This window comes from Megascapheus bottae, unplaced genomic scaffold, assembly GCF_031878675.1.
Source record: "Megascapheus bottae isolate mThoBot1 unplaced genomic scaffold, mThoBot2.hap1 H_1, whole genome shotgun sequence".
NCBI lineage: Eukaryota > Metazoa > Chordata > Mammalia > Rodentia > Geomyidae > Megascapheus > Megascapheus bottae.
The window spans coordinates 2863632-2877338 of record NW_028327858.1 but is presented as its reverse complement, the minus strand read 5'-3'; positions in this window follow the sequence as shown (position 1 = coordinate 2877338).

Here is a 13707-nt window from a genome sequence, read left to right as displayed (position 1 = left end):
TTGCCCCACTAAACAATGATGTCTTTACTTCTTTTCTTGAGATCCTACTAAGGTTCATCCTTAAAGTAACTACCTTCTTTCTATAACATTCCCTCTGGTTCCTCTCCCTGGATTAAATTTAGCTCTAAATCTACTTAGTCCCCATGCCTTCCTAACTGAGGGGAGGGAAACAATGGAACACTTTGGTGAGTGGTTTTGCTTGAGTGGTTTGTTCTCAGAGTTGGATACAAATTCCTCTACAGATCACTAGACCACATAACTTTCCTTCTGGCCTTGATCACTGTTTTATACCCTTTCTTGTTTCCTCAGGTATTCTGTATCTTACCTGCTACACATAACTGGAAGGGAAATTCCATAACCTTTACAACCCTGCCTCCTTTTCTCTCACCCTCCCTCCCTTTGTACTCTGTACCTTGCCTTTGGAGTGTAGGTTCCTAGATAAGAAAACCCCTTTGCTTTTGCTACTTGATACTACAAGCAGCCTTGACTCTGTTCAAGGACATCACTCGCACCATTAGCATTATCCATGCTTTCTTTCTAAAGCATTAATTCCATTAGCCCACAACCATGGTTATTTTTCCTGCTCTATCTTAAAAAATGCCTGACTTGATCCCTTATTTTTCTTCAGCTTCTCCAGTTCTAAAGTCTTGTTCACAGGAAAAAATAAAAAAAAAAACTTGGCAGATTGTTGCTAATCAATGTCACAATTCCTCCCCAGTTCATAGTCTACTCCAGAATGCCTCCACCAAACCACCAAATGGCTCCCATTCAGATTGTTAATTACCTGAATGCTTCTAACTCAATGGTCCCTTCTCAGTCCTCACTTTGTCTCTCAGAAGCACTTGACTGTGTAACTGACTTCCTTTTCCTTGAAGCCTTGTCTTCCCTAGGCTTTTAAGAAACACATAATTACCTGGATTTCCTCAGACTTCTTGGCCAGTCTTTGTTTCTTTTGATAGTCCTTTTTCTCTCTCTGACTTGTAAACCCCGAAGAGCACCACAGTGCCATCTTCAGGCCTTTGTCCTCTGTGTTCACTACTTCAATCATCTTGTCTTTTATATAAGTAGATGCCTCTCTTTTATAGGCTAAATTGTGTGCCTCTAACCTTCATAGGGAGAAGTCCAAATCGCCATTGGAGCTGTATTTAGAGATCTAGACTTTAAATAAATAATCAAGTTAAAAAGTAATTGTTAGGATGGACCCTAATCTCATTTGACTGATCTCTTTAAAAGAAAAGGAAATTTGGACCCACAAAGAGACATCTGGGATGCAGAGACACAGAGAAATGACCATGTTGAAGACACAGCAAGAAGGGTGACCATTTGTAAGCTTCAGGAGAAACAAAACCAGCTAACATTTTGATCTTAGACATATAGTCTTCAAAAGTATCAGGAAATAAATCCCTGTGGTGTAAGCCACAGACTCTACAGTACTTTGTTATGGTGGTTCAAGCAATGAAATATATACGAAAATGGGCATCTCTAGCTTGATGCTTTCTAAGAACTCTCACATCCCACTCTGACGCACTATTTCCCCTTGACTATCTAATTACCATCTTGAGTTAAGCCGGGTTTTTCCCAGAACCTATTTTTCCATCAGTCTTTTGCACTTTAGTAAATGGTACTACCAAGTTTCTTGCTTAGACAAAAGCTCCTAGAGACACCGAGTGACTTCATCTTTCACTTGTATTCTCCTCTCACATTAGATAATGAACTCATAAGCAAATATTTCCAGATGCATCTTAAAATTGTACCCACAAATATATAATTTTATATCTCCATCATGTCCTATCTTGGGCTAAATCCCATTTCTGTCACCTGGGATAATCTAGTCACATCCTATCTGTTTTTTCTGCTATTTTCTAAGTTTATTTATAATGGCACCCAGAGTAATTCCTGGAAATCCTGTCATTGTTCCCGTATCAGGCAAAGTCTGCCTGGTGGCTCATGCCTATAATCTTGGGAACTGGGATTTAAGCATTGAGGTTCAAAACCAACCTGGGTAGGAAAGTCCACGAGACTGTTATCTCCAGTTAACCGCCAGAAAACTGGAAGTGGAGCTGTGGCTCAAAGTGGAAGAGCACTAGTCTTGGGTGAAGGAGCTCAAGGACATTGCCCAGACCCTGAGTTCAAGCCCCATGACTGACAAAACCAAAAAACAAAACAAAAAATAACTAAAGGTGGATTTTGTGCAGGGTTCCAGCTATAGTTATGTAAAAGATCACCTTTTCCTACTCAGCATGGGATGAAGCACAACCAGATTTTAAAGGCTTTTCAGGACTTCCTTGCATTAGAAAGCTCTTCCCCTCAGATACCTCTATCTCCTTCAAGGTTTTTGTTTAAGTGACATCTCAGGGAGAACTTCCTTACCCATCTCTCTAATGTATAACATTTGTTAACCCATCTTCCCTTCTTTATGTTTGTCTACATATTTAATTTTCTATATGATGTAGTCTTTTATATTTGCTATGTTTTTATTATCCTGAAGTTGTTGTACAAAGGAGTGGCCATTCAACAAAGTTTGTCTTGATCAATATCATGCCCAATGGAAGACTCAGTGTGACTAAAAACATACATCCACAAGAAGGAGACACCACTGGAGATACCAAGAACCCTACTCAGAGAGTACGATGGAGGCAATGAAAGAACATGAGGTGAGGAACTGTGGAAGTGGGAAGAAGTAAATCCACGGGTGACATTTGTATTCTGTGGGAACTTATCATACCCAGGGCTGAGGGAAACCAAGACAGTTTGGTTTCCTAAAGATAACAGGGTAGAATTTACAAAGTCCAAGGAAGTTTACAGTACTCTTTCCCTTCCCTTCCCTTCCCTTCCCTTCCCTTCCCTTCCCTTCCCTTCCCTTCCCTTTCTTTCCCTTCCCTTCCCTTCCCTTCCCTTCCCTTCCCTTCCCTTCCCTTCCTTTCCCTTCCCTTCCCTTCCCTTCCCTCCTTCCTTCCTTCCTTCCTTCCTTCCTTCCTTCCTTCCTTCCTTCCTTCCTTCCTTCTTTCCTTCCTCCCTCCTTCCCCCCCTCCTTCCTTGCTTTTTTCCTTTCTTCCTTCTTTTCTCCATCTTTCCTTTTTTCTTATCTTTTTCCACTTATTTTTGAGATACATTCTTGTTACTTGTCTGGGTACATGCTTGACCCGTAAGCTTACTCTTTCATGCTTCCATTTGTATCTGGGATGACAGGCATATGCTACCACACCGAACTTCTTTAGTTGAGATGGAATGTCAAGGACTTTTCTGCCCCAGATGGCCTGGAACCACAGTCCTCTCAATCCCAGCCTCCCTCGCAGCTGAGATGAAATCGGTGGGCCACTGTACACAGCTAAAACTTATACTCTTTTTTTTTTTTGCCAGTCTTGGGGACTGAACTCAGGTCCTAAGCACTGTCCTTGGGCTTTCCTCAAAGCTAGAGCTCTACCACTTGAGCCACAGCATCACTTCTGGGTTTTTTCTGTGTATGTGGTACCAAGGAATCGAACCCCGGTCTTCGTGCATGCTAGGCAAGCACTCTACCACTAGGCCAAACTCCCGGCCCAAAGCTTATACTCTTGACATCAACCCGGAGAGAGGACTATAGAAGTGTGCTCTGGACTCTAACCACAATCATACTCTTAGAAATCCACCTGGATAAACTTGTGAATAGCATACTTATCAATTTTATTGTTACAAAGAAAATAACTTGTAATTATGATAGCTAACATTTTCCAGGCACTTTTTATAGAACAAGTACATATGCCATAGACATGGCACTTATGATAAAAGAGAGACTTTAACTTACATACAGCTCAATCTATAAACAATGCAAATGATCACAAAACATAATGTGATTTAAGGAATCTTAATAGTATCTTATATTTAAAATTAAGAAGATGGCTGTTGTGTCTTATTACATAGTATTCAGGACACATATGGAATATGTTGTCCAGATGCTACATTATATAAAAGAAGACTGCATGTTCTAAATATGCCAGAGGGAAAAATAAAAGACTCAAAGCCAAGTCCAATGTGTTACGAGAGATACAGGGGTTTTTTAGTTTGGATTTTTAGTTTAGACAATGTGTGGGTATTTTAGTTGCTATCAAATACAGTGTTTGTCTCATGGAAGGCTAATGAAGTATGCTTTGCAGGCCTTCAAAGGGTAGATAGAGCTGGAACCAGTGGATGAAGATACTTAGAGACAGATTTTTGTGTGCTGTAGGGGAAGATGTCACAAAGAGAGATATATAGGACTAGAAAGGGCATCCGGAAGAGACACAAGGTCTTCTGACTGAGGGTATCCAATCCCAGGTGCACCGTCAATTAGCTATGGCATTACTGAGGGGATTCTGGTGTTTGGATGGGGTTAGCCAAATGGTCTCTTCTTATTTGGAGATAGGTCTGATTAGCTGAGCTAGTCGGCTAGTGATCTATGAAGAGCTGTGGAGGATCAGACTGAATTTCAGAGTCACCTCTGATCCCCTCAGTGGGCAGAAGGAGAGCAGTTGGTTGCATTGCTAGGAAAAATACTGGCAACATTTTGCAAAGCTATTGAATCTGAAATGTACGTCAAACATATTCATTTAAAAAGGATATGTGCGGGGCCAGGAGTTTGGCCTAGTGGTAGAGTGCTTGCCTAGCATGCACGAAGACCTGGGTTCGATTCCTCGATACCACATACACAGAAAAAAGCCGGAAATGGTGGTGAGGCTCAAGTGGTAGAGCTCTAGCCTTGAGAAAATCCAAGGATAGTGTTCAGGCCCTGAGCTCAAGCCCAGGACTGGCAAAAAAAAAAAAGAGAGATGTGCAACCTTTCCAACAGAAAATATTTAAATAAAACGAAGTCATGAACTTGACCTTATTTCAGTACATACTGGTGTTAATGTGGACACAAACTGTAGAGGCAGGGATAGCCAACTCTACTACCGCTGTGCTCTAGCCGTGTGTGCCCCTCTGAAGGTTGTAACCAAACCATTCCTATATGAGTAAAAGTACAAGCTCATACATTGCACATTTTCTTATAATTATTTGCCTTCACCTCCCTGTTGCCCCAATAGATTATAGGTGTCTAGAATTAGGGACTATGTGTCATATAGCATTGGATTTCTCAGGAATCAGAAGAGGCCTTTATTGAAAGATAGTGTCAAATAAGTATTTACTGAATAAATAAATACTTTATTAACTTTCAAGGGCTGGATCATTTTTTTTATATAAAAAGACAATCTAACAGATTTGTTTTGGCACCATGCATAGTATATGTTTTTAAGCCTTTCCAAGTCAAGGCTATCTGTTGGAATGAGTTGTCATAGTTAGTCATTTGCAGAGAAGGTAAAGCACAAAGTAAAAACAAAAAAGAAGAAGGAAATAGGCTTCCAAAAATGTTAAGCCAGTTTAAGTTAAAATTATTGGTAGTTTACTGAGAACCTACTATATAGTCACTGGGCCAGGATCACTAAGGATTACTAAAATGAAAGATATAAAGCCCATTCGTAAGAAGCTCTCAATATTGTGAGACATAATGATAATTGGAATGTCTTTTTTTTTAATTCTCCCATGATTCATCTGAACTCAGCGGTGGAAAAATTGTGTGAGAGTGAAAAGGGCAAGAGGAATACAGATTGAATGAAAATGACATCAGGCTCTAGAACATGATGGTGGCTGGAGCCCTAGTAGAAGTAATAGTTAATGATGATACAAATGAACAGTCAATTGCATGGTCAATTGGCTGTAGAGTGAATGAACACTAACTCTTAATAAATGCAATAACTTGAATAACTGGTCTTTCTGTCTGCCGAGAGAGCCCTTGTTATTACTATTGACATCTTCAGTAAAGTCTGTTGTAATGAAATTTGTGTGAATGATATCGGGAGGGCCCGAGTTTGACCTAGTGGTACAGTGCTTGCCTAGTACACATGAAGACCCAGGTTCAATTCCTTGGTACCACATACATAGAAAAAACCTGGAAGTGGTGCTGTGGCTCAAGTGATAGAGTGCTAGCCTGGAGGAAAGCCCAAGGACAGTGCTCAGGCCCTGAGTTCAAACCCCAGGACTGTCAAGAAAGAAAGAAGGACAAAAAGGAAGAAAGAAAGGAAGAAAGGAAGAAAGAAAGAAAGAAAGAAAGAAGAAAGGGAAGGAAGGAAGGAAGGAAGGAAGGAAGGAAGGAAGGAAGGAAAGAAGGAAGGAAGGAAAGCTATCTGGAGTAAAATAAGGAAAAGAGACTAAGTTCCTTTTGAGGGCACACAGGAATACAATGTACGAATATCTGCACAAGGTAAATTGTGAGGGAGGTTGAAAGTTCATCAGAAACCTTGAGTAAGGACAGGAATGATACAATGCCATCTTTAATTCCAACTGTGAAGACATTAGGGGACACCCAGGGTTTCCTCTTAACTGGAGAAAGGAGAGTTGAGTCCATTTTACTTCAATCCTGAAGGACTAGGAAACTAGAGCAAAGCAAGAGCACCTGGGATCACATAGGCAGCTGATAGATTATTTCACAAAGAAAAGACAAATACAGTTTAGTAAAGCAGATGTGAGGAGAGTAATAAACAAGAATTCAAAGACATCAACATTTCCTTTGAGTGAATGTAACACAATGTGGTGCTGTTGATGAATGGGGAAGTGATAAGTGACAGGCAGGAGAATGATTTGAACCAAATGGAATTAGCAGTGATGGCAGGAAGTTTGAGCGAAGATATCCCAGAGGAAGTTGAAGGGCAGAAGCGAAGTCAGATTTGGGGATATAAATAGGAGTATTACGTTAGAGGTGATAATGGATGCCATAAAATAGAAGCCTTTAGAAACACTGATGTGTGATGTCCAAAATGAAGAGATGATAGAAAGCCAAAGATAATTAGGGAGAATAAGAAAGCAGAGAGCTAGGAGAAGAGCCAAGAAGTGAATAGAAGTCCAGGAAGAAGATGCCTTTGGTAAGTGATGGATCAACAGCATCAAATGTGGCGAATTATGGAACAAGGAATTAAAAATGAACTATTGTGCCTCTATTCCACACTTTTTAATAATTCTTCTCAGGCCTGTCTTCAGATTAGTTCTTGGATAATGTGCCGTGGTAATTTTTTTTTTTTGCCAGTCTGAAGGTTTGAACTCAGGGCCTATGGGGTGCTCAAGGCTAGATCTCTACCACTTGAGCCACAGTGCCATGTCTACAATGGAAATCTTGAGAATGAGTCCAGTGGGCTTGCACTCCTAAGGAGAGTAACTGATCAAGGATCCTAGTTACTCTGCTTTGAAATCTATCATCATGTTCACACCAAGACCACTCTTTGTGCAAGCCTTTCAGCCAATAACTGAGGAAGAACAGTTACACAGGCTGAACTCTAGGAGAATCAGACTCCTCTAATGGCTGACTTTGCTTTGAGGAGTTCCTCCCATGACTTGCTCAGTCTTCTTTAGACTTCATGGAAATCTGAGATTCTTCTGACCCACCTCCTCACCTCTCCATACCCGGGGGAGGGACTTGCATCCATCTTGCCACTCTATGTATTGTTTTTGGTTCCTGTGCCGTTTCTGACCATGTGCTTTCCCCTTAATAAAATGCGTGCTATGTTTTCAGAGGATTCAGTCTAATATCTATACCTACCAAAAGAGTAAAACTTAATAGTGCTTCAGGTCCTTGACTTTGGTATTTGTTCTGACATTGGGCTTTGTTCACAAATCTCCACTAAAATAGGTAAAGGGCAGTGATTTGGTTTGGGAAGTAGGACGGTGGTGGCTAGCCATGTAGGGATAGTGGTCGCTGTGCACGCAAATCTGATCAAGAGTCAATACTTCTTTTTTTTAATTGAAACTTGTGATCAGTAAGTCAAGTGCCAGAAGACCTTTGTTGAAACCTTACACTTAACTACATTTGTCTGGCATTGTATTTAGGTCTTCTACTCACATTTCACACAAAAGATAGGACCAAGTAAATGCACACTGGTTGGGTAGACAGATTTTCTGATTTCTAGCAGATTTATCCAACATTGCCCATGTAATTGAGGGAAGAGAAAGACTGACTCAGTGTTAATGTGAAACTGTCTTGATTCAGAGAACAGAGAGATAAAAATATTTGGTTTGCTACAAATGATCTATTAAACTGTGAGATAAAAAATTTCCACTTATCAGAATGGCAAGTGTTTAAAAGACTGCTGTCATCTGGTGATGGTAAAAGAATAAGGAAACAGGCAACATCTTTATGCATGCTAGGAGTATAAATAAGAAAAACTTAATCAGTGGTGGATACAGTTTATAGTTGATTCTATATTGAGATATTTTTTAACGAAATTATTTTCATAAGATACCAGTATCTGTATGCAAGGATTTCGTTAACTATAACATGTGTTTGCAATCACAATGAAGAAAACAGAAAAATGAAACTGGTTAAACAAATTAGAGTACATCTCTGACATGAAATATTATACAACTGTTAAAAGGACTGCTGCTAGCCCAGAGGCTATGTAAATTAGAACAAGTCCCTTTCTCAGTGTAGACAAATCCCATGATTTAATGAATAGCCATGTCTGGATTGCAACTCCCAAACTCCTCCTCGGACATGTGTTCCTTTGTAATACCTAAACAGAACAGTAGTTAGCAACCATAGCGGTTAGAAATAATCAGATCGTTTCTAGGTAATGACATGGGAGGTGACCGTGACATTATTCACTTCTTCCGAAGAAAGAAGTGAGGGAAGTTGGAGAATGAACTACTTATCTATGACTTTATGATAGATATCCCTCCCTAAACACAGTGTCTTAAAACAACCACTGCTCGAGCTGGGAAAATAGCTTGGTGGTAGACTACTTGCCTAGATGGCCCTAAATTCTGCTCTTAGTACTATAGAACAAAACAAAACAAATCAAGTATTTATTGCCTCCTATTTTCTGAAGGTCCAAATTCCTAATACCACCTCCTCTGTCTCGGGATCTTTCATAAGGATAGAATCAGGGTGTTGGCTAGAGCCGCTGTCACCCTTCCTACCAAGGAAGGCCCAGTGGCTAAGCTCACAGGTGTGACTGTTTACATGATTAAGCTCCCTGTGTACTACTGTGCTGTTCTTGGAAGTTGTTCTCCATTCTTTGGTGCTAGAGTTGGGGGGGGGGCATCTGGAATGTTCCCCTAAAACCTTCATGGTAAATCAAGACTCAGCCTCAAGTTTAGCACTATTGGGAGGAGGTAAACACATTAAGAGGTGAGAGCAAATATAACGAATGATTGTTGTCCTTAATGTATTATGTTATCTCTCATCTCCTTTGCTGTCCCTTGGGTATCTCATATTGTTACAGTACCTCACTTTGTTATCTGATATATTGAATTTATTTGTATTTGGTTATTTGAAATTTGATAGGGAAGGGGGGAAAACCAAGATGGGGGGGGAGGGTAAAGGGTACCAAGACATATGAAAGGGTATCAATATATGTGAATTAATGCACCTTCTATATGGCAAATATCATGTAACCCTTTTATTAATTACAATAAAAAAAAGAGGTAAGGGCAAGTGGTGGGGGTAGAGGGTCACCCAGTCTGTGGGACTCCCCAAACCATTCCATCTTCTTTGCATTCCAGCCATGAGATGTTGTTGTTACATTCTGCTGCCATGTTGTGCTGCCTTGCCACAAACCCCTAAACAATGGGGTCAATTCTGCACTAGATTGGAACCTTCCAAATCATAAGTCAAAGTGAACCTTTTCTCATTACAATTGGGCCATCTCAGATATTCATCCTAGTGACAGAACAACTGGCTTCTCTCAACCTGGAAGCCAACTATCTTCAGAAGAAACAAGTGAGCATTGCCACAGAGAGTGCAAGCAAGGTAAAAAGTCATAGTCTTATGTCATCTGATCTTAAAAGTGCTGTCCTTTAGAGAAAACAACCAGCTTCCTCCATACACAAGCAGGAGGGGAGGGCAGCAGCCAAGAGTGCATGAAATGAAAGGTAGGAGACATTTGTAGCCCCTCTAAAAATTTACCTACCATGGACAGTACACATCAAACTGCAAATATGTAAATAGTTCTGCTGGGCAGAAAAGGGAGAAGGTCTTGTTTTAAAACATTCTTTCAAATGTTGAGAAAAAAGTATGCAAATAGTTCAAGGACCTTCTGCATTAACTAATCATTTCCATTTTATTTAATTTATTTTGACATACATTTTTCTCTCTGCACAATGACATCTAATACAGAAATGTTGTTCTTTCTAGATCATTTTTACCTCTTAATAATTCAATTTTTCTAACAACCAAGATATTCTTTTGCATAACAGTAAAATAGTAAAATCAGAAAATTAAACATTAATGTTACATGATTATAGAATCTATTTCCTAATATTGTCCCATTACCCTGGAATTTTCTCTTTTCCTCCACTCCTGGCCCCTTTGGCCCAGCATCTGATTCAGGATCATACATTGCATTTAGATGTCATGATTCTTTAGTCTCATTTAATCTCAAATGATTCCTTTCCCTGTCTGTGTCTTCCTTAATTTTAACACTATTTGAAGAGTACAGGTTGATTATTCACAGAACATTTCTCAATTAGGACTCATTTAGTATTTCCTTATAATTACATTTAAGTTATCCACTCTGGGCAAGAATAACACAAAAATGTTGTTGAAGAGGGATGCTTTTAATGAACATATATTATTAAATTTGTTATAATGGAAATTTAACCAAAGACTGTAGTGCTAGGGGAAAATGCTTGCTCTCTCCATGATGACCAATTATAACTAACTCTTTCCCATGATGCACGACAGCTTGTGGCTTTAGGTGTTTACCCACTGACCTTGGGGTTGTTCATTCCCACCTTTACTGTCCTTGTAGTCACTGCACTCCCTTGGATTCTTCAAAAGAAGCAACTGAGGTTTTTGCAAGGGGAGAAACATACTGATCTCTAATGACTGAACTGCAATGTGGCTTTCAGCTGGGGATTCTCAACTTTGGTTCATGCCATCATTACTTGGCCAATAGTAACATTAGTGATTCAGTTACTTTTCAAAAAGTCAAGGAGGACTTTTCTAATTTTAAAACCAGCATTTATTATTGCTCTTGATGAATGAGCAACTATGTTCAAATACTGCAGCTAGGTGAAGAATAACTTAGAGAAGCTCCATTTCCATTGAGGAGAAGAAAAGAAATGGGGTTCAGAAAGAAAGATATTGTATTAGAAAAAAAAGAAATATTGTATTAGAGACTGAATCTAAGAAGGTATCTTGCTTTCCTCAAAGTGTGCTTTCTTCCTAGTCATCAAAAGTCTTCTTTATTAGGATTGCTGAATATCTTTTATAAAACTTGGACATGGGACCTGAGTTTCTGAACAAGCATTCCTTGGGTAGATCATCCATCACAGATAAGCAATGCATTCAGGGAGTGTTTAACCACTAGCTAGCTTTGGCATTTGTAATTGGAAAGAGTGGAGAGTGCTTTCTGGAATGTTCTCATGGATGCCTGGCTTTTGAACTCGTGCCACTCTGTTCACACCATTTGCCACAGAGATCTCGACATCAGTCTTGGTGTGGCAACACACTGCCTATCGGAAAGGCTGGGCTCTGGATTTGGACTGCTTGGCTTGGATACGTACAGTTGTTGCTCTCTTTCTCTCTCATGAACATGGTGGCAGATTTTTGACCTCTATTGGCACACTTTCCCAGGATTCTCTTCCCCAAATTGGCTTAGAGCATGGTCAGAAGCCGCCATCCTTATTTCTCATCTTATTATCAGATTTTCTTCCTTCTTCACTGGGGACTCTGGGGAAGCGATTGTTTTGGCTGGAATTTGACAAGGCACAGGTGGTTTCACCAGCTGCAAGTTCTTTAGTTCTTGTTGGCTTCCCACCAACTCTTGGTCTTTTCACAGTTCTGTGGTGGAAGTGGAGGAGCAGGACCAGGAGGAGGAGCAGGAGGAGGAGGAGGAGGAGGAGGAGAAAAAGGAGGGGCAGGAAGGGACAGTAGGTCCTTGATCTTGTTGTTTAACATCAGCAGCTGTCTCAGGTTGGCATTGAGTCCTGAATGTTTTTTGTGAAGGATTTTTCTTTCTTTTCTCTTCCTCCTGAAATTCCAGAGAGCCCAAGGGAACAGCCAAAAATGGATAGCCTATATCTTGGCTAGTTGTGTCAAACATGTAAAGCTAGTAAGCCCTCCCTTTGCACACATCCCTGTCCAGTTGTGTCTGACTCTTCTACTTACTCAGTTCAGATAGCCTCTGCTCTCATCCTCAGAAAGTCAGTCCTCAGTTGCTTGCTGTTTCATTTCTTGGCTAGTGAGAAGCCCATGATACCCGTGTTGTCTCCCAAAATAGAAAAAAATAATCCTTATCCCCATCTCTAAAATGCTTCTTCCTCTTTTTTTTTTTTTGAGAAAAGTATAAAGGAATTCGAAACTTGAAAGCTTTTTTTCCCCTCCTCTTTCTTCTTCCTTTTCCAGTATCTTTTTGATAGCAACAATAAAACATTCAAACATGCTGCTTGACCTCTGGGGCCAGCTCATTCACTGTTCTCTTCTCAGCCCTTTTTATTTTGAAAACATTAATTTGACCCTTTCCCTTCTTAGAGCTTCAAGCCTCTGCTCAGGTTTCCTTAGACTTTCCTTCCTGTGAGGTTGTATTTGAAAAGCATGGCTCTGCACTTTCCTTGATGTGTGTGTGTGGGTGCTTGCCTCCCTGTGAATCTGAAACTCTGTGAAAGGGATGGTCCATTCTTGGATAATTCCTCTCCCCTTCTTCCATCTGATCCTCTGTTGATTCCTCTGTGCCCTCTCCCTCCTCCCTAATCATCTCACTAGACAGATACTAGAATCTTCAGGGCTGTCTAGGAACACCTCCACACAGGATGAAGGCAAACTCCACAGAGAATTTGATGTATTTCCAAGGGATCTGACACCGCTCCTTTCTCCTCTATACCTTCTAAGCTGCAGGAAGTGCTGATTTTTCTCCTAAACTCTGATAAAACAATTATCTGATTCTATCCTGGGAATTTTTTTTTTTCACATCACAACTTTCCTTATCCTTTTTGTCAATCAGTGCCGTATGTTACCAAATTCTATATCCTTGGAAAGTCTGGCTTGTGAAAGAAAGTTCAGAGAGGAGCATCTGGGTAACTTTATGGGGATTAAGTTGCCTTTTCCCATCCCAGCATCAGCTCCCCCAGAGAATATAGATAGGCCCATTAGCTGTTTAATAATGCTTTGTTGATGGTCTACCTTTCTCTGTTTGCTTTGCACACACAGCATTTCTTTGGAATCCAAATAGCCTGGAACAGGGCACAGAAAGATATTAAGGTGAAAGTGTGTGTGTGTGCATGTGTGTGTGTGTGTGTGTGTGTGTGTGTGTGTGTGTGTGTGTGTGTGCGCGCGCGCGCACGCACCCGCAGAGCAGGAGAGCAGAAATAGCAGCACTATGGCAAGGGATGAGAGAAGGAAAGACGTGGAAGTGATTTTACCGTCCAGGTTTTTCTGGGGGAGGAGGCAGTGCAGCTGTACCCTGGTCAAGTATGGACTCATGCATTGTCAAAGAGACACTTAAATACACATTGTGAAGCTCAGTATAAGTAAGGTTTGGGTTGACTCCAGCTTTGAATTCTGCAATGCTCTTTCTTATCTTCTTTTACCAGAACAACTTGGAAAGGGATATTACTTTATTTGACCTGTGTCAGCATTATTATTATTTTAAACATAGGTCTGTCATATGCCACTGCATATGATAGATCCATTATATTTAGGGTGTGCTAGTTGTATGTGGCATTTCA